At 34.0% G+C, this 22,444-nt stretch overlaps 1 protein-coding gene across 20 annotated transcripts in view; it reads left to right on the top strand.

Annotated features, from left to right (window-relative positions):
• The window catches only part of SSBP2 (single stranded DNA binding protein 2), a 312,577-nt gene that overhangs the window by 197,470 nt on the left and 92,663 nt on the right, over positions 1–22,444 (top strand). The window lies entirely within an intron of this gene.

Genomic DNA, 22,444 nt, shown 5'->3' with positions numbered 1-22,444 from the left:
GTTAGTATCCTTGAGGATGTGGGTTCAATCCCTGGCCTGGCTCAGTGGGTTAAGGATATGGTGTTGCCATGAGCTGTGGTATAGGCTGCTGACATGGCTTGGATCTGGCATTACTGTGGCTGTAATGTAGGCCAGAGCTACAGCTCCAATTTGACCCCTAGCCTGGGAACTTCCATATGTTGTACATGCAGCCCTAAAAGGCAAAAAAAAAAAAAAGCCACAATGATAAACTCAGAAAAGCCCAGTAAGATTAGTACATGCCAAAGATAATTATGGCCCATCATTTCTTTAGAGAAAGTTGACAATTGAAATTTTTAAACATTTCAAATTTTTTCCAAAAATGAATCTTATCTTTTCTAGAATAGATATCAAGTGCTACAATAATACCACAATTTTTGGAAATAGGGTAGTTTTTCCTGTCCCATGTTAAAATTAAGCACATAGGTGAAATTTCAAAATTTAAGATAATTTTGCATTTAGTTATAAAAAAGAATGACATTTTGCCATTTGCAGCAATGCAGATGGACCTAGAGAATATTATGCTTAGTGAAATAGGTCAGACAGAGAAAGACAAATACTGTATGATATCATTTACATGTGGAATCTAAAAGCACAAATGAATGTATATATAGAACAGATATAGAAAATAAACTGTGGTTGTCAAAGGGAAGAGGGAGGAAGATGGGACAAATTCAGGGAATGGGATTAACAGATACAAACTACTGTGTATAAATAGTTAAGCAACAGGATATATCATATAGTGCAGGGAATTATAGCCATTATCTTATTAACAACTTATAATGGAGTATAATCTGCAAAAATACTGAATCACTATGTTGTATACCTGAAAATAATATTGTAAATCAACTGTATCTCAATTGAAAAATAACAATGGCAGGAAAGACCAAACAACAACAAAATTAAGACAATTTTCTAAATCTTAGAAGGAAACAAAACTTCATATTCACTTTAATTTTTATTTCATGTAAAAGTGTCATCTTAGAATGATTTTCATCAGTAATATCTGTAGTTTTCTCACCCATTTTTCACTTAAAACTATGAACTTATTGAATAGCTGAGCATTTAATATGTGCCAGACCCAATATTCCAAGCACATTTCATGTATTAAATAATTTAATTTTCACTGAAGCTAACATAATTGAGATATTCTTAGTTCCACTTTTCAAATGAAGAAACTGAGGCAAAGAGAGTTTAAAATTAATTACTCAAAATTGTTGAAGACTATCCTTCCCCTACTGAGTTACTTAGGCATCTTTATCAAAAATCAAATGACCATTCAAGTTTGAAGCTCTTTCTGGACTTTTTTGTCCAACTGATCTAAATATTTGTTCGTAAGCTGTTGTCATACTGTCTTGATTACTGTAGCTACATAGAAAGTCTTGAAATCATTAAGTGTGAGTCTTCCAACTTTGTTTCCCCCCCCTCCAGAAGTACTTTGGCTATTCTAATTTATTTACATTTACATATAAATTTTAAAATTAGCCCGTTGATTTTACATTTAAAAAAAACTGCTGTGGTTTTGATTTGTGATTGTATTTATAGCTCAAAATTGTGGTAAATGGATAGCGTGAAAATATAGACTCTTCTATTCCATGAACATGTTATATCTCTTCTTTAAGTCTTAAGTTTCTCTGAGAAATGTTTTGTAGTTTTCACTGTATAAGTCTTATTTTGTTAAGTGTATCCTGAGAAGATATTTTTGTGAGACTGTTGATACTATTTTTTAAATTTATTTTGCAGTTATCTGTTCATAGCATATTTAAATTTAATTAGTTTTTGTATATTGACCTTGTATCCTTTGATCATGCTAAATTTACTATTCCTAGGCACTTTTTGGAAGCTTCTGATGTACTTGATCATGTAGTCTGTGAATAAAGACAGTTTTACCTTTTTATTTCTGATCTCTTTGCCTTTTTATTTCTTTTTCTTGCCTAGCTAGTTTATTTATTCCCTCCAGTAAAATAATTATGTCCAGTAGGAATGATGATGATGGACATCTTTGCTTTGTTCCTGATGTTAAGGGGAAAGCATTCCATCTTTAATTATTAAATATAACTCTAGCTCTAAATTTTTCATGGATAGAACTTTATCAGATTTAGAAAGTTCCTGTTTTTATTTTGCTGAAATTTTTTTAAAATCATAGATAAGTCTTGAATTTTTTCAAATGCAAATTATTTTTTTAAAATACGTTTTGTATTGATCATGTGGTTTTACACCTTTATTCTGTTAATATATTAAACCAACTTTGCATTTCTGGAAAAAAACAGTCTTATTTTGTCATGATGTATTATCCTTTTATATGTTGTTGCATCCTAATTTTCCTGATTTTTCCTTAGATATATTTGTGTGCACATTTCTGAGTGATATTGGTCTTTGTTTCCATTTCTGTTATTTTCTTTGTCTGGTTTTAGTGTCAGAGTAATTCTAGCCTCATGAAGTGACCTACAGATTTTTATTTAGGCCTGGACTTTTGTTGGTGGGAAGATTTTGTTTATCAAGAACTCAATTTATGTATTAGATATAGAGATATTTATATTTATTTCTTTTAAGGTGAGTTGTCATTTTTTTTCTCAAAGTATTTGTTCATTTCTTCTATATTATCAAATGTATTAGTGTACAGTTATTCATAATATTCCCTTTTCATGTCAGGAGGCTAAGTGTTGCTCTCCTCTGGTAAACGTGACTTATGTCTTCTCTCTTTTGTTGAGTTTGGCTTATCAATTTTTTTGAATTTTCAAAGAATCTTCTTTTTGGTTATAATTATTTTCTCTTTGAAAAATTTTTTACTCTATTGATTTCTGCTTCTATCTTTACTGTTTCCTTCCTTGAGCATACGTTGGCATTAATTTGGTCTTATTTTTCTAGCTTCTATAGCATTGAAATTTTGGTCATTGACTTTGTATCATCTTATTAAGATTTAATGCTACAAACTCTGTAGCGTTGCTTTAGCTACATTCAGAATTTTAATATATTGTAATTTTATTATCAATTACTATGAAATATTTTTAAATTTCTCATGTAATTTCTTTTACCCTTGTATTAATACATAAATATTAATTTCTAAATGTGTGAGACTTTAAAAATACTTTGTTTTTAATTACTGATTCAGTTTAATTGTTGTCAGAAAACATTTCTTTTAAAAGCTATTGAGACTTGTTTTATGGCCCAGTCTATTTTGGTGACTCCTTCAAGAGTACACATTGAAAAGAATGTGTATTCTTCTATTGTTGAGTGTAGTATTTTATATTCATTTAGTTCTATTAGACCTGTAGATTTATTCTAGTCCTTTATATCGCTACTGATTTTTCTGTGTACCCACTCTATTAATTATTAAGAAAGCAGTGTTAAAATCTCTACCTATAATTATGAACTTGTTCATTTCTCTTTTCAGTTCTGACAATCTTTGTTTAAATGTCAAGGGATATGCATCTAGGATTTTGTCTTTTTAATCCAATGACTCTTATTATTATAAAACTGTTTCTCTTTATCTCTGATGTTCCTTGGCCTGAAGTCTGGTTTATCTGACATTTGTACAGGTACTCCAGCTTTCTTGTGATAAATATTTGAAGGTATATCCTCCTCTATGCCTTTATTTTTAACATACATGTATATGTGTGTATATATATATATATGTGTGTGTGTGTGTGTGTGTGTGTGTATGTGTATATATATATATAAAATGTTTGTTTGTTGGAATAGCATGTACTGGATTTTGTTTTACTACCCGTTCTGAAATCTCTGCCTTTTTATTGAAGTGTTTGGACCACTTGCATGTAGTGTAATGATCTGTATTTTGAGGTTGTCTGCTGTCTTGTTTTATATTTGTCCCATCTAATTTTTGTCCCTCTTTTCCTTTATATTGACTTTTTCTGATTTTTTACTATTAATTTTTGATATTTTATCTCCCCTGTTAGGTATACTTTAATTTTTTTAGTGATGATCTAGAGGTTACAATGTCTGAAATATGCCTTTACTTAGGAAAAAAATCTCAAAGAAAGTTATTGCTGATGTGACTGCATATATTATGGATTACCAGTTTTTTTTTTTTTTTTTCTCTTTTTATGGCCACACCTGTGGCATATGGAAGTTTCCAGGCTAGGGGTCAAATCAGAACTGCAACACAGCAACACTGTATCTGAGTCACATCTGTGACTTACACTGCAGCTTATGTCACTGTTGTATCCTTAACCCACTGAGGTGAGCCAGGGATCAAACCCACATCCTCAAAGATGTGGGTCCTTAACTCACTGAGCCACAATAGGCACTCCTGATCACCAGAATTTTGAACTAAGAAAGTTGTCATTTGAAGGTGGTCATTTTAAAGCCAAAATTAATGTGTACTACATTATAGAATTCTCTATTAATCTTTCAGATTTGGATCTGACTGTATGATCACTTCTTCCCTTATATTAAGCCACATTCTTTTTACCAAACAGATTTTATCTGACTTTGTCCTTTCAGGTGTACATTACCAACATAAACTTGGCCCTGTACACCCTGGCAGTACTACTCTTAATATTGACAGCTTGTTTTTTTATAGCAAGTATTTCAAATATCTCTTCCAAATGCTTTCAGTCTTAGCCCCTCTTAATAACAATTGATAATCATATCCTTTTTGACAGAGAAGAACAAGACCATCTGGAATAACTTTATGATTGCTTTCACCTCAACTAATTTCTACTTTCTTAACTAGTAGATGATGACAGTCTCACTATTCCTTGCTGTCTCAGAAAAGAGGCCCTTCTTTCCTCTCTAAGTTGTACTCTGAATTTCATTCCTTTGTCTCTTAGAGGTCCTGCTCTCCTGATTTATTGTTTTCTTGCATACTTACCCATTTAAATAAAAACTGCACTGGACTGTCTTATTCCTTTTAAATGCCTTATTATTGCTGTACTGTCCTCCTTAGCTAAGATTTTTTTTGGGGGGTGGGACACACCTATGGCATATGAAAGTTCCAAGGCTAGGGATTGAATCTGAGCTACAGCTACAACCTACACCGCAACTGCAGCAATACTGGATCCTTAACTCACTGTGCCACGGTGGGAACTCCCTTAGGTAAGATTTTTAAAAGAATAATTTTTAGCTGCTATCTGTATTTCCCAGCAACTTCCTTCCTTCCTCAAACCTTGTGATACGGCTTTAACATCAAAACCTTACTGTAATTATATTTCTTTGCCTCATTAATTCTTACTTACTTCAACACTAAGTTCCAGAATAATAATTTTCAAGAAGCCTTCTCTAAAGTCCCCAGAAGGACTCTCTGTGAATTTCTTTTTCTTGTTATTTTATGAATCTAGTTCCCACTTTACACTGTATTTATCCCTTTAGAACTGTAATCATGTCTTATTTTTATTTGCAATGTTTGATATTTAAGTTCATAGTTTTCTTAATTGAATTGAAAGTCAGAATCTTTTCCTAAAACTTTTTGATCATTGTGTCACTCAATGTATTTGCTATTCCACTAGAAATTGTCTCCTCTCCTGCCTTCTAAACCTTTCTGGTTTATTCTTTCAAAATTCTTTTTTGAGAGCCTATTTGCTAATGTTTGCTTAGCATCATAAAATTACCATTCTATATATTTATGTAGCCTTCAGTCAATATATCTTTAACGCTTTCCATGCACCTAGGCATATGAAATTCCGTGATTAATAAGGCAAAGCTGCTTTAACTGAGAACTTAATTGACTCAAATGAGTGAAAAGTACTCAATGATTAAAAGAAGTTATACATTACACTATGTCAAGTAATCTGGGCTTTCTTCTATAGGACATGAGGTGCCTTCATTTGTTTTAAAGTTTTCATATGAAGAAGCAATATGAGCAAATCTATGCTTGTAAAAAGATCATTATTGGCAGCCTTAAATGTGGACCTGAGGAGAAAGCAATAGGAGAAAAACAGGGGGCTTTTGTAACAGTCTTTTTTTTAAAGATGGGGAAAGATGATTTTGACAACAGCAGTGGGAGGAGGATGAGAAAAATACAAAGATATTTATGCGACTTTCTTCATTCATCCATGTTTCAGCTGTATGTTTCCCCACTGGTCTCCCAAACACCTCTACTTATATATGAAACTAGAAATAAATAATGAAAGAAACAATACCTAGTATTTACTGACCACTTAACCTCCTGTCAGGTATCATTCTAAATTCTTTATATGAATTAACTCATTATTCCTCCAACAACTATAAAATAGCTGCAATTATTTAGGTACACTTTCTCTTGCACTGAGAGTTTCAGTAACTGGCCAGTGTCACAAGATCCATATTCTTCTTTTGTCTTTTTTTAAGCCATAGTACTATATATTGTCTGAATCCTGGATTATTTCTCTCCTGCCTTCTCTTCTATTTGTATTCTTTTCTCTGTTATCACCCATTTCTGCCATCCACTTTTCCAATGTGAAATCCTGGATTATTTTAAATGTTGGTGTCTCTACTTGCAGCTTTTTCCTCATTCCTCTTCCTCTTTTTACTCTTGGAGAAATATCACTATCATCTTGTTACTGAGCTGCTTCATGTCCTTGAGACGTAAAATAACTATCACTCATTGAATCAAATACATCTTGATTTGTTTCCCAACATTCCCAGAAACTAGTCCTTTGTCATATATACAAGTTTTTTCCCCTAATGACCAATGAGGGAATAATTTCCTGTCTTCTATAGTTCCTTTGTAACTCATTGCTTCCTTTGTGCATTTTTCCATGTTCTTATTCTGGTCTGAATTTTTAAAAATTTATTCATATTCCTTTCTATCACATTAACTTTTAACAATTAGCTTAACCATGACTATCTTCTGTGAAGTTAACCCCAATGTTTGGTGGTTTTCCGCTTTTAAAAAAAATAAAATATAATTGATTTACAGTGTTGTGCCAGTTTCTGCTGTACAGTGTTTTCACCTTAATGTGAGTTCCTGTAGCACTTAAAATAAGCTGTGTTCTGAATTACCTATGCCTTTGGTGAGGCTCTGATTTCCTGGCTGTTGCAGAAAAGACAGACTTCTCTGGGGATCACTGTATCTAAGTTGTATCAGGGAGTTAAAGTGTGCAGGATAAGTGGCAGGAATACTCAAGTTTCTCACAAACCTATCAGGAATTTGCAATATTTTTACCAAGGCAGTGTAATAACTACAGTTTATGATAAGTTCTAACTTGAATGGTAGTTGTTTCTTTCTGAGATATTTTCCACTTCAGTGCAATTTCAGAGGTTAAAATGCATACAAGATGGTTCGTTTTACCATAGCTCTCTTTTTACCACTGTATATTGTACTTGATTATATGCATTACCTTGCACTATTAATCACTTTTTTCTTTTTTACAGTAGATTTAAGAATACGGTATTACATTACACTTCACTCAACTACATGCAACAAGTGCCAAATCTAAAGTAGAAACATAATAAATATGTTTGTAAATTCCAAACGGAACAAAAATAAGCTCCCTATATTTATTACTGTGGAGGGATAAATTCAAAACATCTGATATTTCTATAGCTTTTCCTATCACCTAACATACACATTTAAGCTATGAACTTTCTCCAAGTACTGCTTTAACTGTACCTTACACGTTTTGATATGCAGGGCTTTTGTAGTTCAAATATGAACAATTTTCCACTGTGATTCTATATATTAGAAGTATGTATTTTCAGTTTCTAGAAGTACACAGTTTTGAATACTAAATTTTTCATTTCTAAGTTTATTGCATTATGTTCAAAGAATATAATCCATATCATATACATTCTTGGCTATTTTTTGCCTCTTTGAGGCCTAGTTTGTGATCAGTTTTTTATGAATATTCTGAGTGTTTGGGAAAAAGTGTATATTTGTAGTGCTGGGTCTTATAAATGTCCATTAAATCAAGCTTAATTGTGGTCAAATCTGATTTTTTGTTTGGGTATATAGGTTTCAGAGACATCTCAATCTGTCACTGTGATGATGGATTTGCCATATGTTTTGCTGTATGTGTTTTAAAGATATACTATTAGATGCATCAAGGATCATTATAACTTGCTTATAAATCATTCCATTCATTATTAAGACCCTTTTTTATCTACTGCTGCTTTTTGCCTTAAATTTTATTTTTAGATAAAACATCTAGTCTTATCTGCTTGAATAATCACCGATAGTGATTTCGCAGTGAAATAAATGGTTATTTTATAGATCTATTTTCAAAATGGTATTTAAAATAAAGTTGACTTAATCGTTATATGTGATTGGCAACCATATATTAGAATTTGATCTTGAAAATTAATTATGTGGTCATCTTACAGGAGTTATATTATTATTCAGATGAAATGATACTAAAAATAAGTTGACATTTCCCATGTAATAGCACTACTGATTCATGTTCATCACCTACAGTGAATGCTAACATGAAGATTGTATAATTTATTCCATTTTAGCATCCTTTAAAACTGTCGAAGCCTATTTAGAAAATAGCAAAACCAATATTAGCTATACTGACTTCTGTCAGCTTGTCTTCCAGGAACTTGATATGCTTGCTTGACATAAAATAACACAGGCTAGTTTAGATTTGAGATATTTATCCGTTCTCTAAATGACATAACACTTATTTTAGCCAGAACAAAACATGTCATCAAAATGACATGGATTCAGTTCAGCCAGTTTTTACTGACCACACACTAGTCATGGCTAAGCACTGTGTATACAAAAGAAGAAAACAGGCCTGGCCCTTTAGGGCTAAGTATTTTCAGACTAAACAGAGAAAATCTCAATTTAACATGGTTGGTGCTACAGAAGAATTTATGCAGGAATCATAGAAGCCATAAATTCTTATTCATCATTTTCTAATGAAGGTATATATTGCTATCAGTGCATATCAAAGCTAGTGGTCAGTTGTTTTTTCTTAATTTAGAAACAGTGGGAAAGGAAGACTTAAGTGGAAATAAGTGGATTTAAAATTCAAAGTCAATAAGATTGTTAAACAAGTTGGGAGTATGGACTTTCCTTTCTGGAAATACTAAGAACACAGTTGTTCTTAAATTGATCCAAATTGAACTGTTGCTTCTCCCCCCCGTCTTGTAGTCGTCCCTCTCAACATGATGCACATCCATATTCTACCTGTACCACTGCATCCTAGCAGTGCGCCAGAAATCTGGGTCTTCCATGGCCTGGCCTTCTTCCCTACCCCCAATTTGTTTGACCTTCATCAATCCTGGCAGTTTTTAACTTTGAGGCATATTTTGAATCCATCCGCATTTCTTCTCCACTGCTGCCCAAGCACTTCAACCTATCACTACGCTACTTTAGGAATCTTCCCTCACCCCTTCTATTTCATTTTCTCCAGGGATCTATTTAAAACAATAGATCTGCTGATCATGTACTTCTTTCTCAGAATTTTTCAGTGACTTCATATTGGTCCTATGATAAAATTAAAATCATTGTGATTGAGCCACAGTGACCATCCTTAATATCTCTTGTACTCTATCACTCTCCTGCCCACTCTAGGGTCTTTCTTTTTTAATTCACTTGGTTTATAATAATTTAATTCTGTTGCCTCACTTTCTAATTCTCTTTTTGCCCTTTATCAGCAACACTTTCATCAGCTCTCAGCTTAAATTTTACTCCTAGGGAACATCCTGTAATCCTCTAAAGTACATCATCTCCTTTCTTCTTCTAGCATTTATCACAGTGGTAAATAAGTATGTGTGCAATTGTCTGTGTTCCTTTCTAAGATGATAAGATCCTGAGAACAAGAATAAGGTCTACTTGGTGTAATATCAGATATGTGGTAGATACAAATACATGTCAGGTAAAAAATGCACAAATGAGTGAAAATTATGAGGTAAAAAATTGATTTAAAAATATATCAATAAACCTGAAACATTTCAATCATGTTGTCACTTAATAACTTCAAATTTTCACAATGCCTGTTTATGTGGAAAGGCTGTCATATTAAAATTTTTTTAATTCAAACTTTTTGTGTCCTTATTAACTACTACTTAAAACACACTGCAGATGAATTTTGCCTACTTCCAAAAACCAAATTAACTGTTTAAGAATAAAGATTTGTTATCTGGAGTTCCCATCGTGGCTCATTGGAAACAAATCTAGCATCCATGAGGACATAGGTTCGATCCCTGTCCTTGCTCAATGGGTTAAGGATCTGGCATTGCCATGAGCTGTGGTGTAGGTCGCAGACACAATTCGGAATTGGCATTGCTGTGGCTGTGGTGTAGGCTGGCGGCTATGGCTCCAATTCTACCCCTAGCCTGGGAACCTCCATATGCTGCAAGGGTGGCCTTAAAAAGACAAAAAAAAAAATGTTAATCTTGAAAATATCCAAAGTTATGCGATAAAGTATCTGAATGCAGATAATTCCCTAAAGTGAATTACAGATGTTTTGAGGAGTGTTGGCATACTCTAGAGCCCAATACCATTTTGTAATATAAGATTTGGCATACAAAAAAAAAAAAAAAAAAAAAAAGGCTCTTCATGTCAAAAATGCACTTAGCCATTCTTATCTGTTAATGATATATCTTACATATTTTATATCAGTGAACATCAGGGATACCGATAGAGCCCTGCAGTTGAAGGCTGGAAAAAAGTGATGGATGAAGTTTAGCCAAATGTATCTTAACCACTGTCTCATGAGATTTACTTGTTTTAATTTAAAGCAGATCTTTAGAATGATTTTCTTTAATTTTGTTTCTCTGTTCTAATAGAGTGCCAGTTATTTTCTATTTTCTTATTTTTTAGTCTACTGTATTTTCACAGGTACTATTTTTAGGATCTTTGTTAAGGCTTTTCTGTTTTTTTGTTTGTTTGTTTGTTTTACTCTCTCTCCACCAAAACATTACACAGATATAAAAGCAACCTTTGCAGGTATCCCTTAATCTGTGTGTTTATATGTGCTAACATACAGTAATGTTTTGTTTTGTTTTGTTTTGCCTGTGGCAGCAATTAAATAGCTTCAAACCCAGTGACAGAATTAAGCTGAGTTATACTCTGTATTAATAAAAAAGATTTGTAAAGCTGGTTCAGTGGCTTATCCTCTATTTCTAGCTTGGAGACAATATAAACAAATATTTTCATTTATTATATTATTTTGTTCATTTTGTGACTTTTAAAATCCATCTGTTATGCTACTTTTGAGAAAACTGTACCTAACACCTTTTAAAACAGTAATATTTCTACTGAAGCTATTTTCAATTTCTATTTTTATTTATTCATTTTTGTCTTTTTAGGGCCCCACCCACAGCATGTGGAGGTTCCCAGGCTAGGGGTCCAATCAGAGCTATAGCCACTGGCCTACACCATAGACACAGCAACACAGGATCTGCACCACAGCTCAAGGCAATGTCAGATCCTTAACCCACTGATCAAGGCCAGGGATCGAACCCGCAACCTCCATGGTTCCTAGTGGGATTCATTAACCAGAGCCACAATGGGAACTCATCTATTTTTATTTGTAATAACTTTTGAGGATGTGAGACGTATTAAATAAATGTTGAAGCTTTAAAAGTTAATGTCCAGATGGAAATCCTAAAGTATTGTGATGTAGTGAAATAATTTACATTTTCTTTTTTAAACCTATTAAAATTTCTGCTTAAGTGTATTTGAACTACTTATTCTAGATAAAATTTAAAAATTTGTTCTATTAGATGCATATTGTTTCAGATCCATGTTAATGATGCTCTTAATGGAAAAAACTCATAATTACTGCTTTAAATTTGTTTGTACAAAAGCTGTAAATTACAAAAGAAAAAATATATTTTAGAAAAGATATGCCTTTTTGCGTAAACTTTTCAACTGACTCATAAGGGATGTGACTTTTTAAAAGACGAGTACATCATAATGGTTATCTTCTTCCTGGAAAAATTAAATACATAAACAAAAATGGCAATGATTCATGCTGTTGATACAGAGTTCTACCTCTATGACTGTAATTTGTTCTGTGACAAAAGATTTTTTAAAAGAACTTCTTAAATAGAGGTCCTGTGGTCATGCAGTCAGAACAAGCATACCTTGGATTCTAAGACAAGGCCATTCTAGGATGACAGAGTAAGCAACTGAGAGAAGTCATACAGCTGACTATTGAGAGGAAGTCAAACACGTTAGTAGATCTGCCTTAGAGGCTGATAGCAGGCAATAGGCAGAGGTATGTGCAAATCGTCATCACTAGGATGGTAGATAATGGGTAATGGGAATGCCCTACAGGTGGAGAAAGCCATGCCCCAGGGGAGCATGGCAAGAAATAACAGCTGGAGATCTAGACAGGTGAAAGTATCAAGGCAATCCAAATGCACGTACATTGGTACCAAGGCAATCCAAATGCAAGTACTGATGACTCAGCTGTGGAAATGGAAGTCCAGGGACTGAACATACTCTGTCAGAGCTGATATGAGGAAAGACCCCAATAGAATGTTTTCTGCTTGTCACTAAGGCATTGAGATGCTAATTAGATGGGTACTGGGGCTAAAAGCCCAGCAAATGGAAGTAAGAGGTGAACCTTCTTCTGGTACAGGGACTGAGGTTGGATCCTAGTTTCTTTGAATCAGTGTACCGGGTCAGGGACCATTAGAAAAGTTGACGTGATGGTGAATCCTCAACTATGGTTTCAGTTGTCTCTGTGTTCCCCCATCCTAGTATCTAGCTTAGTTGGAATCGGGGGAGCTTTCGGCTAATAATTTAAGAAGCTCTTCCCTTGTGGATAAGAAAGGCAGAGTTAGAGTCGTGCAGGCAGTTCTAACTGAAGAAAAGGTAATTGTTTTTGCCCCTGTCACTATGCTTCCCTGCTTTTAGCTGTGGAAGGGGAAAAACTGATTCACATGAGGCATGAATCAAAGCCACTAAAACAATTTTGACTCTAAAAACACCACAAAACCAAGCTTTATTAAACCTGTGAGATATTTTTGTTTATTTTTCATCAGATGGACAATCGATTTAATCAAACTTATATGCACTGTTTAACAGGGCAAGTACCATAACCTCTAAGGATCCACAGAGTTCCCTTGTTTCTAGATGCCCCATGAAAAGTGTTCAAAATAAAACAGTAATTTAGGGAGAGAGGTGTATTAGTTTTATATTGCTGACTTAATAAATTGCCATAAATTTAATATCTTAAAAATTCATTATCTCACAGTTCTGTAGGTCAGAAGACTGGATAGATGGGGCTATTTTCTCTACTCCAAGTCTCACAAGGCTGAAGTTAAGGTCTGGGCCTGCTAGGCTCTTATCAGGAGGCTCAGAGAAGAACCCACTTTCACGCTTACATAGGTTGTTGTTAAAATTCATTCCTTGTGCTTGAAGGAGTTGGCCAGAGACTGTGCTCAGCTTCTAGGTGCTGCCACATATACAGGCCCTAGGGATTAGGGCGTGGATAGCTTTGGGGAGGGGGGACATTCTCCCTTCCACAGAGGAAAACAACTTCTTGCCAAGGGGTGACTATGATTGTGCAATTTCTCTTACCGGTAGGAGTAGTTAGAATACCTAGACTCCAAACAAGTAGAAGCCTAAGGATTTTTATACCAAATCAGTGTAGAAAAGAGACAAAGGCTTTTGAGGTCAAAAAGGAAAAAAGTAGGGCAATGACCAGAAATATGACTGTTAAGAATTCGTGAAAGAAGTTACAACATTAGTATTTGACACCTTTTCCTTGTGCTTCCTTTAAACTGTGGTATTTTGAACCACTGTTAAGGTTAATTTACTAAGTGTTTAAGTAAAATGTTAGTTTGTGGACTGGGGTAGTGGGTATTTAATGGAAAAGCTCACAGGTAGGCTTGTAGTTTGACCATGTGGCCTAATGCAGGCTAACTGCTCTAATAACAATTTACCCAGCCTCTGAAATTCATATGAAGACAGTAAGTGTTCTTGTGCACTGAAATTACAATATATGAATATTAAGAATGTCTTAAATATACCCATTTTGTTTCATTTTAAGCAGAAAATTTTATATGCTATTTTTATGAGTTTTCTTAATAACCCATACTTTTGAGTAGTAATCACATTAGGTTCAAATACTGTGTGATCAAAATGAATCTGTGTATCTTAGCCCCAGGCACGTATAGGTACCTAATATTTGGGAGGCATGTATAGATGAGAAGAAATCCCCTAGAACTTAATATTCTTGAAGCAAATTCTTTATGTCAGCCTCTTTTCTGATAATCTACCTTTTCTGATTAAAGCTAAATACTGAATTCAAGGAACTGAACTTCTGAACCATGAAACATGGCTGCTGTTCTGAAATTTAACAGCTAAATCAAAGGCCACCTGCTAAAGAATTCTTTAGGAATGAAATCATCACTGTGTTTATCAGAGTCCTTTTGCATTTCTTTTGCACTTAAAACATTTTTTAACACCCATAACTGCTTCCCTTCTGTTGCCTATCATATTTCCCATGCTTCTTGGCCTTCATAAGAAAGAGTTAGCATTTTGTAGAAATTACAGCAAATCAAAGCACACTTTCCTTTAGTTGAAATACTCAGATCACCAACTCTTTTATACTTTATGTTTCTAGGTGCTCTGGGGCTACTTTTCATTTTGTTTTTAATGATCCTTCTGGGTCTGTCATTCTTTTGGAAGCCTAAAGGGTTGAATACTATTCTCTGGATAATTAAGTTTTTATGAAAGCAGTATATAAAATATTTTAAAAACAAGCCTAAAAAGTACACAGTAGTCAGGCTGGTTCTCTAGACTCTAGGAGGGTGACTGAGTGGAGTGAACTGGAGTAGGACATGTGGAGCTAAAAATGAGCTTGTCAAGTCAATGCAAACAAACACCCAGGGATAATGAAAGGGATGTTTAAATTATTTCTAGACTCTCACTTTCCAGAACAGAAAGACTGGTTCTTCATGGTAAGAAAACTAAAATGTTTCATATTTTATCTTATTGTAATGGGAATTCTTTTTTTTTTTAGGAGTTCTTTTTAAGTTAGAAATACCTGCATTTCATTTAACCTTAAATTTTAAGGATTAGGTTTGTCTTATGTTATTAGTATTGGTCACATTTGATACCTACTGACAAAACTGGCAGTGAGTCTTTTTAACCTATAATAATTTTTATTTATATTATAAATAGAAATAATATAAACTTCAGAATGTATGTGAATGTTTTATTTTTAAAAATCCATATATCCTTGTAACAGTTAATTTTATATATCCATATGCTTGTCTTTGGTAGATTCTTTTTATTGCTTGCATAATTATAATCAAACTCACTTCAATTCTATAGCTTTTTTTTTTTTTTTTGCATTTTAGGGCCTCATCTGTGGAATATGGAAGTTCCCAGATTAGGGTTGAATCAGAGCTGCCTGCAGTTGCCGGCCTACACCACAGCCACAGCAATTCTGAATCTGAGCCACATCTGCAACCTACACCACAGCTCACAACAACTAAGGATCCTTAACCCACTGAGCAAGGCCAGGGATCAAACCCGCATCCTCATGGATACTAGTCGGGTTTGTTTCCACTGAGTCACAACAAGAACTCCTATTTAGGATGTTTTATATAGCACTTCATCATAAACAAATTCCTTTGTTTCCCAAATAATTCCATTTGTAACTATAATTTTTAATATTGAAACATCTTCTATCACTTTTATATGCTACAATTTATAGAAATATTATATTATTGCTGAAGTTGGGGTTATTTCAAATATTTCTTACTATAAATATATGACAGTAAATATATTTTACGCATACTGTTTTTCTCATAGTTTAGAATTTTTATTTGGATAGTGTCTGAAAAGAAGGACCACTGAGTCAAAATGTATTAATTTTTTATGTCACATGATATATACATGTAAAGTACTTTCTACAAGTGTACTGACCAGTTTTCCATGTCACTAATAACTATTAAAATCCTGTCCTGGCAAGATTCCTAAGCATATTTCCCTAGTTATCAATAACACCATGGCTATTTACTTAGTAACATTTGCAAAGAATGACCCTTTAAGGTCTGCCAGATCTTTCCTTTACATCTATTAACTGAAAAGATTTTTTCCCAACTTTCTAGCATTAGGCGAAAAAAGAAACAAACAGCAAAACCCAGGCATGATCACTGAAAAGGTTCACATCATTCTAGGCAGGTAATTTAGAGATCAATATCTAGATATGAAACTGAAACATTTGGGAATTATAAATATCAAGCAAACATCCTTCAAATCTTTAGAAGAGAAAAATGGATTACATACCAAGTAACAAAAATGAGAATGCTATGAGACTTCTCTGCAAATACTAAATACCAGACAACAGTGGTACCTATATGTCTTTTTTGACTCTCATCAAAAAAAAGTTAGGAGTTTTATATTAACATATACACTATTGTATATGAAATAGATAACTATGGATCTACTTTGTAGCACAGGGAACTATACTCAGAATTTTGTAATAACCTATAAGGGTTATTACAAAAATACATGTATATATGTATATATACATGTATATATGCACCACTTTGCTATACAACTGAAACTAATACAACATTGTAAATCAGCTATACTTTGATTAAAAAAGGGAATGTTGGGAGTTCCCCTTGTGGCTCAATGGAAGCGAATCTGACTAGTATCCACGAGGACCCAGGTTCGATCCCTGGCCTCGCTCAGTGGGCTACGGATCTGGCGTTGCCCTGAGTTGTGATGTAAGTAGCAGATGCAGCTTGGATCTGGCATTGCTGTGGCTGTGGCATAGGCCAGAAGCTACAGCTCCAATTCGACCCCTAGCCTGGGAACCTCCGTATGCTATGGGTACAGCCCTATAAAAAGAAAAAAAAAAAAGACCAAAAAAAAAAAAGAAATTAAAAAAACTGAATATAGAAATCAAGATTATTACTGACAGAAAAGATGATGAAAACAAAAAGATTACACCTAAAAATCCAGATGTTTATACTAAGGGTTAGGAACTAGAAGAGGGAGCTATAGAATAGAAAGAATAAACTGAGTTCTTCATTCTTTGTGGAGGAAGGTAAACAGTATTTGTCTTAACTTTAATACATTTAAAGCTTATGATAAAGAAAAGTTCTTTCTTTTTCCTAAGTTTAAGGGGCAGGTGTTCCCATTTGTGGCTCAGGTGGTTAAAAACCTGACTCCTGTCTATGAGGATGCGGGTTTGATCCCTAGCCTTGCTCAGTAGGTTAAAGATCCAGCATTGCTGTGGCTGTAGTGTAGGCCAGCAACTGCAGCTCTGATTTGAAGTCCTAGCCTGGAATCTTCCATATGCTTCCGGTGTGGCCCTAAAAAGAAAAAATAGTAATAATATTAAAGGACATCTCAGTTGGTGCATATTAGAGGACTTTTTTGCTAACAAGGGAAACAGTTAAATAAAACATAGCATAAAGTTTAAAAATAAGTGGATAGGAGATGATTTGATATGAACACAAAAGGAAAGCTGAGTTTGCAGTATTAATTTTAGGCAAAATAGATTCAACGCAATGATTATTAAACATGGAAAAGGAGAAATGGACAAACAACAGTTGTAGGGTACTATGTATATTTGAAAGAGTAAGGGGACAAAAATTGGAGACAATATATTAGACAAATAATTATTCATGGGAAATTATAAAAATTGCTCATTAATTAGACCAGAAAAATTATTCAACAAATTCTTACTTGGACACAATTTGGAAAGCTAGAAATTAAAAATGAAAATGAAACCTTTTTATCTTTGGCATCTCTGAGGTTTGGTATTGGTGTTATTATTTTTTTTCTAAATAATCTGATCAGTGCAATTTTGGTTTTCAGTTATATCCAATAATTCTTTGGGAAATCAAAATTAAACTTATTGGATGAGTTAGGGAAAAAATAGTGAACACCACCATCAAGCCTTGCAGATGCAACCAAAGGTAAATTCAGAATCACATTTACGGTTTTATATCCTTTATGTTTTAAACAAGAAAACAGTTGCTAATTTAAGAAGTTTGAAAATAAACAGTAAAATCTTTTTTAAAAAAAACAAAGGAAAATAGAGGTTTCTTTAAAGAAGAAAACATATTAATTAAATAGAAAAAAGCGAACTAAGAGAACAATTGCTTGCAAAGACAGCCACGAGAACACTAATTCAGTTTAGGAGTAAGAAGACAAATCATCATCTGTCTTAGAGCCTGCAGTTCAGTAATACAGTCCTGGACAGGTGCAGAGAATATGCACCACAGTGTCATCCAGAGACTGAAGTTAGTGGGTGCTCTGCCTTTGTTCAGGGTGCTGATACTGTAGGTGACAGTTAAAAGTAAGTAGAGGCATTCTAGAAGTGATGCATACCTCATCTGCTCAAATTTCATTAGTAAGAGCAATTCTTGGTGAGAACAAGGGAGACTAAGCAATGTAGTGTAGCTGGGCTGCCATGTGCCTGGCTACCGTTCTGTTACCGTGGAAGAAGACAATAACAGATGCTTGTGTTCTACTAGCAGTCTCACAGCTGCTACAGAGGACCTTTTTAAAACATGTGAAAGTAGTGTGTCTATGAATAAAACTAAAACTCTGAATGAAATGAATTGTTCTGGGAAAAATATAAATGAACATAATTGAAGCAAATAGAAGCAGAAAATATAAAAAGAATAATGACCATAATTATTTCCAAAATTGCCTTTGTATTCAGGCAGTTTTACTGCTTCATATTTTTTAACTTCCAAAAAGTAGATAAACATCTTATTAGGTAAATTTTTTCAGAGTGTTATAAAAGAGTTTGCTATTCAATCCATTTTGAGACTGTACAATAATCCTAATGCTTAAATTTGAAAATATAATCCAGCAAGGTATTATCTAAACCTGTCTCACTTAGAATATGCATATAAAGATCATAAATAAAATATTAGCTAATGAAATTCATTAGGCTATTAAAGGGATTATCCATGATCAAGCATGTCTTGTCTCAGAAATAAAGTGATGGTTTAAGTTTAAGAAGACCTTCAATATTTATTTATAGATATCATGCTTGTCAAAAGAAAAACCAAATAATACCAATCAAATATGAAAAGGCAAAAGTGTCTTTTTTTATTCTTGATATTTTTTTTTTTTTTTTGTCTTTTTGTCTTTTCTAGGACTGCTTCCCACGGCATATGGAGATTCCCAGGCTAGGGGTCCAATCAGAGCTATAACCGCCGGCCTACACCACAGCCACGGCAATGTGGGACCCAAGCCACATCTGCAACCTATACCACAGCTCACGGCAATGTTGGATCCTTAACCCACTGAGCAAGGAAGGCCAGGGATGGAACCCAAAACCTCATGGTTCCTAGTTGGATTCGTTAACCACTGTGCCACGACGGGAACTCCTTTTATTTTTGATCTTTGAAAATTGGTTCTAAAATACTAGGCAGGAGTTCCCATTGTGGCACAGCAGAAACAAATTCAACTAGTATCCATGAGGATGTGGGTTTATTCAATCCCTGATCTTACTCAGTGGATCAGGAATCCAGCATTGCCCTGAGCTGTGGTGTAGGTTGCAGATGCAGGTTGGATTCCACGCTGCTGTGGCTGTGGTGTAGGTTGGCAGCTGTAGCTCCAATTCAACCCTTAGTCCGGGAACCCCCATTTGCCACGGTGCTGCCCTAAAAAAGCAAAAAATAAAGTATAATAAAATACTTGGCATAGAAATATTTATTAGTATAATAAAGGACATGTTTTCCACCATTAGCCCAAATATGTAACTGTGCTCTGCATTATAACTTTGAGGACAGGAAACTTACTACCTTTTATCCACGGTTTTGATTTCTGCAGTTTTAGTTACTCACAGTCATTCAAGGTCCAAAAAATAATTAAATGGGGAATTCCAGAAATAAACAATTTGTAAGTTTTTAAATGCACACTAGTCTGAGTAGTGTGATGAAGTTTCACCATGTCCTGCTCCATCCCACCTGTGACATGAGTCATCCTTTTGTCCAGCTTGTCCCACCTATGTGTCACTTAGCAGCCGTCCAGGTTATCAGATCCACTGTTCACGGTACCGCAGTGGTTGGTTCAGGTCACCCTTATTTTACTCATAATGACCCCAAAGCACAAGAGTAGTGATTTAGGCAATTCAGATTTGACAAAGAGAAGCTGCCAAGGGCTTCCTTTAAGTGAAAAGTGAAAGTTCTCGACTTAATAAGGAAAGAAAAGCAATTGTATGGTGAGGTTGCTAAGATCTGTGATAAGAATGAATCTTCTATTCATGAAATTGTGATGAAGAAAAAAGAAATCTATGCTAGCTTTCACACCTCAAACTGTAAAAGTTATGACAGTGCATGATAAGCACTTAAATGGGTGGAAAAGGTACCACATTTGTGAGTGGAAGACATGTACAGAAAACGTGTTCTGATTGACGGCAATATGTAGTGCCAGAAAGCACTGAGCCTCGACAAAGACTTCAGCAAGGGACGCCCTGAAATGAGTAACACCAAAAGCCATTAACTGCCAAGTAAGGGATGGTTACATAAATGCAAGAATAATCTTAGACCAGAAAATACAAAAATTACTGGGGAGCCTGTATTTGTTGATGAAGCCACTGCCACATTTCTGGCAGAGGTAAGGATTAAGGAGAGAGACCACATGCACATAACTTTCATGACAGTATATTATTATAATCCTCTTATTATAACTTATTGTTAATCTCTTAATATTCCTGATTTGTACATTAAAATTTATCATAGTTATGAATGTATAGGAAAAATATATGTAGGGTTCAGTACCATCTGCAGTTGGAGGCATTTAATGGGGGTCTTGGGATGTACTGCCCACAGAAAGGGGGTCTGCTTTATCACCATTTTAAATGTTTCTCAAAATAATACCTGTATTTGACTTAAAAACAATACAAATGTCTTAATACTAAAAACCAGTAATTCCCTGCTCAGTCTCTTCGTACCCACCCCTCCCTTGAATCTTCCTGTCAGTTTCTAATAAATGTGTCACTATTTTAGTTCCTCTATTATTACCTTTACAATGTTACACATACTTAAAATATTTTTTCCCACCAAATGTATATTTTATATCCTGATTCCCTGGTGTATAGTTACACAGCTGGTTCTCTACCATCCTTGGTAAATAATAAAATAATATTATTTTGGTAGTAATAACCTTACTGCTAGTATCATTTATGAGTGTAAATAATAAAACTGTTAGTTATTTAAGATGTAGAACCTTGATAAATGCTAACTTTGTGTGTAGCAGTCAATTGCATCCTAATTTTATTTTTAAGCACAATTTCATTCTGTATCTATTGTTTTGAAACTTGCTTATGGAAGTATACACAAGTTTTTTTTCTACCAGAGACCACTAGTGATAATAACTAAGATTATAATAAGAACTTGGAGTTCCTGTTGTGGCTCAGTGGTATTGAACCCAACTAGTTAGTATCCATGAGGGTGCAAGTTTGATATCCCTGGCCTTGCGCAGTGGGTTAAGGATCTAGCGTTGTCATGAGCTCCAATGCAGGTCACAAGCATGGCTCCCGAGTTGCTGTGGCGGTGGTGCTGCAGCTCCCATTCAACCCCTATTGCCTGGGAATGTCCATATGCCATCGGTGTGGCCCTAAAAAAAAAAAAAAAAAAAAAAAAGTACTCTTCTAGCTTTTATTTCAAATATTTATTTTAGAGAAATATAAACCATATGCCTCTCCATTTAAGTTCAGAAAGAAGTAATTAGAGAATAATAAATACTGTGAAAGTTCATTTATATAATAGCATTTAAGAGAAAGGCAAAAATGGGAAATGGTGCTGGACATATATACAAGGGAAAAAATAAATAATACAGAGAGGGAGGGACACAGATTGACTTTTTATAGGGTAGAATGATACAAGTACAGAACATCCAAAAGAGGGAAATTTCCCACACAGACTTAAGCAAAGATAAGTGTATAGCAACATGAGGAAAGATTTTGCAGTGACTCTTTAAAGTTCATTTCATCCTTGGGAAAGCAAATAATCGTTCTGTAATTTGGTTCATTTGAAAATACCAATTTTAATTTATTGTATTTATGAAAAGCAAGTAAAAATTATATTATTGATTTGGTAAAATATTTTTAAAATAAAAGTTTTCATTTTCAAAAAGGCCTTGAAATTTGAGTCGCATGACAAATGATTTAAAAGCAGTTAGAAAATATATATCTGAAAGTATATATTAAAAGCATGCAAATTCAGTAAAAAGACAAAATACTTTTAATGATAATATTTTCACATTTGCTCTGAAGTCTTATGTATTCAGTTTAGTGAGAAGAAATATTTTAAAGCAATATTATTTATATGTCTTGCTTTTTTAGGAGAGACAGAATATAAAAAAGTCAACCCTAAATAATTGTGGATATATTATATATAAAGGATTTTCCATGGTATTCTAATGGGAATTCACACAAATCCAGTGAAACTAATCCTTTGTAGTAGTTCTTAATATAATTAAATTATTCGCTCTCCTTATGTAATTCAGTCCTAACTCCCCAGAATGAGACATACTTTTTGAGTTAGAACCAATTGCAACTTTCTGTGGATCCTCAAGTCATGAGATAAATTT

Source organism: Sus scrofa, chromosome 2, assembly GCF_054392235.1.
Source record: "Sus scrofa isolate SSC_HxYL_T2T_F1_AM1 chromosome 2, Sscrofa_HxYL_maternal_Yorkshire_Landrace_v2.0, whole genome shotgun sequence".
In the NCBI taxonomy this organism is placed as follows: Eukaryota; Metazoa; Chordata; class Mammalia; order Artiodactyla; family Suidae; genus Sus; species Sus scrofa.
Note: the sequence above shows the minus strand (reverse complement) of the source record. Positions and strands in the feature narration are given on the sequence as shown.